Here is a 4,153-nt window from a genome sequence, read left to right as displayed (position 1 = left end):
CACAATAGCTAAACTGTGGAGCCAACCTAGATGCCCTTCAGTGGATGAATGGATAAAAACATGTGGTGTATATACACAATGGAATTTTACTCAGCAATAAAAGAGAATAAAATCATGGCATTTGCAGGTAAATGGATGGCGTTGGAGAAGATAATGCTAAGTGAAGTTAGCCAATCCCCCAAAACCAAAAGCCAAATGCTTTCTCTGATATAAAGAGGCTTACTCATAATGGGGTAGGGAGGGGGAGCTTGGGAGAAATAGACGAATTCTAGATTGGGAAGAGGGGTAGGAAGGAAAGGAGGGGGCAGGGGATTAGCAAGGATGGTGGAATGTGATGGACATCATTATCCAAAGTACGTGTATGAAGACACGAATTGGGTGTCAAATACTTTATATACAAACAAAGATATGAAAAATTGTGGTATATATGTGTAATAAGAATTGTGATGCATTCCGCTGTCATGTATTTTAAAAAAATAAAAACAATTTAAAAAAAAAGAATGTGCTGTGGAAACACAACAGAAAGGCACTATACCTGACCTTGGGGAGGAGCAAACACATGCAAGTAGTGCCTGTGGTTAAGCAAAGCTCTAAAGGAAAAGTAGAAGATGATTAAGAGACCTAAGAGGGAAGAGAAGGTAAGGAGACAGGACAAAATACTCTGTGCAGAAGAAAAAGAATGGGCCAAAGTCTGCGAGAATCATGAAGATTTAGTTCAGAGAAATATGATTATTTCATAAATGGAGCAATAACACAGTAATAATACAATGATGGTGGAAGAGGAGGACAGGTGGAGACCAGAGCATGAAAGACCTTATCTGCCATGCTAAGTAGTAGTCTGAATGGAATTGGCACCTGTTGAAGGATGTACCCTACATATCATGTTTCTATTAGAGCAACCACCTACAGGTGCTTCATATACTTTATCTAAGCATCTAAGCTTAATCCTGAACCAGTTGGTATGCCCCCAATCATTTGGCCAGCTTTACTCTCGAATCTTTCCACAATTAACCTGAGCTGTGTCTAGAACAAGAGCAGGTTGCATCCTCTGTTTGTACCATTGCCCAATTTGTTTTGCCTTGGTTTGAGATGTATACTGCTCCTCAATATCTGTGGTCCATCTGGGCCCCCATATACTGCTGACTCTCCTATCTCATATAATTTTCATGGAAATATCTATTTTTCTCTATTTTAAGTCAAACTAAGGTTTGACTTAAAATATATATGAACTCCATCATTAACTCAACAAATACTTAAGAAACTATATACTAGGAAATATTCCAAGCAATATAGTAATGACCCAAAAGTCTCTACCTTTATGGAAGGGCATTTTAGAGGAAGAATACAAAAAAAAAATAAACAATATACCACATGATTGTTATGTAGAAAATTGCTATAATGATTATTATGTAGAAAACTTAAGGGGCTCTCTGGAGAGTGTCATTTTATGTAGGATATACATACTCATACAGACACACATATATACACAAATACATATATACATGCATATACATGCATTCATTTATACATATATGCATGTATATACATACATGTATAAACATACACAAAAATATAGGTACAGAGTGTAAAAGTTTTTTTACTCTGAGTATGTATCAATAAGTTCTTTAATGACTTCAGAATTCAAAAATTAGAGAATTCATATAAATACTTTGAAATCATACTTAAGTAATGTCACAAGTTTCAGGACTCAGAAATTTTTCTGATTTTTAGTTTATCAAATTCAATGTGTAATTTTATTTTTAGCCTTACTGTGTGATAAATGTGATTTTGTAATAATCTAACTTATAGTCTGATTGCTCCTGGTTTAAAATAATGTGATTCAGTATATACCTAAATTAACATTTTGCTTTAAGGAAAGAATAAATGCTTTCCTATTTGTATTTTATCTTAGTTACTCATTTGGAATTGGAAGGACATTATTGTCATAATCTTGTGTGCATAGTAAGTATTTTGACATAAATTAATAGAAGTTCTATATTACATGCTGAATAAGAGATTTAAAAAGGGAATGGGGGAGCACTGTTTAAATATATTGCAGTTGAGATTTTCCAGAATTGTAAGATGGTATGAATCCTCATATTAAAATTACAGTAGTAAAATGCAGAATGACTAAGTTTATAACATAGCGAAACTGAATATAAGGAACAAGCAGAAAAATCTTAAAATCTATCAGAGACAAAATAAAGATTCTATGCAAAGGGGCCCTCAATAGATTGTCCTCAGACTTGTCATTATTTCAATAGATGGAAGAGGACAGTAATGTGCTCAAGAACTCAGAGAAATTAACTTCAATTTAAAATTCGATACCCATCAAAACTACAAAACAAAGACATTTTCATAATTACACAGACTTAAATGATTAGCCAATCACAGGTTCTCACTGGAGAATTATTTTAAAATAGGAGGAAGCTAGAGAGAAAGTATGGAATCTAAGATTACAGTGAACATAGATATCAATAGAAATAAAAGTCTATCAACTAATGTTATATAATTTTTGGTGTAATACTACCTTTAATCTGAATGATCAAATTGATAAAAACTATAACTCTAAATAACAATTTGAAATGCTTAACAGGAAGAGGTTAAAATGCTGAACAATTTTAAATTTTGCTTAAAAATTTATAGGTAGGAATTTATGTTAAGATTTAATTGTGATCGCAAAAAAAAAAAATAATAACATCTAGGAGACAGCGGTGATGCAGTGAGAGGAAGGCAGGACCGCCACAGGTCTCTGTCCACTGGCTTGGGTTAGAGGCTTAGGAGCGGGGCCAGCAGCCTGAATTAGCCAATGGGGAGGAATCAGCTGGAAATTTAAAATTTTTTTGAGGCAAAATTGATTTCTATCTTGGGTTTGTCACCCTCTACTCCTATTGTTCCTGTTCATATCTCAAATAATTCAGATCTTCAGACAGCATCCTCAAATTCAGGATGGCTGATACATGAAGGGAAAATGAAAGGCTCTAGGAAGAGTACAGAACCCTCTGGTCCAGGCTCTGAGAGCAAAACATACTCTGCCTGCCCTCCAAGATCCTGCATATGAGTACGTACAGTGTGTCCCATTGCCAGCTCTGCTGCTAAGAATAAGGAGAACATGAATCCTTCAAATCTGATGCCACCACCTAACCAAACACCGGCTCCAGATCAGCCCTTTGCATTGTCTACCGCCAGAGAGGAGTCATCCACTCCACGAGCAGATTTAGAGAAAACACGGGTTTATCCTTCCTAACTGATGCTCTGGAATGAAAAGTTTAGGAAAGGGTGGAAGTGGAAGGATGAGGATACTAATCAGAAAAATATGTGTAATACCATCAGAATTCACAGTCAGAACAATGCACAGGCGTGGAGAGAGATTTTGAAGTATCCTTGTGGTCCATTGTTATCTGATTTGAAGGGAAAGCAAAAGACTATTCACCAAAGGCAAGAATTCGTTCCTGGGTGGAGTATGAGTTGCCTTTCGACAGACATGATTGGATCATCAACGTTTTTGGCATACAAGTTACATATGGTATTGAGTAGTACCAGGGGGGCAAAGTCATTAAGGACTACCCGTTCACTGTCCTGGATGGCCACCCCACCTTGGATTTGCTTTCAGAAGTATAGGACAGAATGAAGGTTCACTGGGCATCATAAGCACTGTTTTGTTTATTATGCAAAGTATAAACTATTTTGTTTCTGAGAGATACATTAAACCATTTTCCCAAAACTGAATTGCACTCATGATGTTATGGGAACTTCAAGTGGATAATCACGCTTCGTCCTTTACTTAGTCAAGGAGCCATGCTCTGTTCAGTTTTAAGGTGCATTTTGTCTTGCAGTTTATAGCAGATTGTTTTAAGTTTTCTTCCCATTTGGTTTAAGTAAGAGGAATTCCTCAGTTTGTCCTTTAACTGCAATATTGCCTGTGTATTCATCTAGAAAACTGAGGTGAGGAAAGCTTCATTTTTCTTACTGATTTCTCAGGAAATTTGAGAGGTAAAACCTGAAAGTCAGTGTGATGCCTGTGAGCTGTTACCTGGTCAAATCATTTAACTAAAATAGTTTATTTTAAATAAGCAATATCTTTTTAAAAATAGATCATCATTTCTAAAGTCCCTACAATTTAGTAGTGACACTGAACAAAATGCAAAGCCAT

At 35.7% G+C, this 4,153-nt stretch overlaps 1 pseudogene across 1 annotated transcript; it reads left to right on the top strand.

Annotated features, from left to right (window-relative positions):
- The first annotated feature begins 608 nt into the window (after positions 1-608).
- Positions 609-3,537, top strand: LOC308648159 (holocytochrome c-type synthase-like; annotated as a pseudogene). Its single transcript has 2 exons — positions 609-638; positions 2,849-3,537. The product of its transcript is annotated as a holocytochrome c-type synthase-like (transcript).
- The last annotated feature ends 616 nt before the right edge of the window (positions 3,538-4,153 follow it).

Source organism: Spermophilus citellus, assembly GCF_964194105.1.
Source record: "Spermophilus citellus genome assembly, chromosome: 4".
NCBI lineage: Eukaryota > Metazoa > Chordata > Mammalia > Rodentia > Sciuridae > Spermophilus > Spermophilus citellus.
Note: the sequence above shows the minus strand (reverse complement) of the source record. Positions and strands in the feature narration are given on the sequence as shown.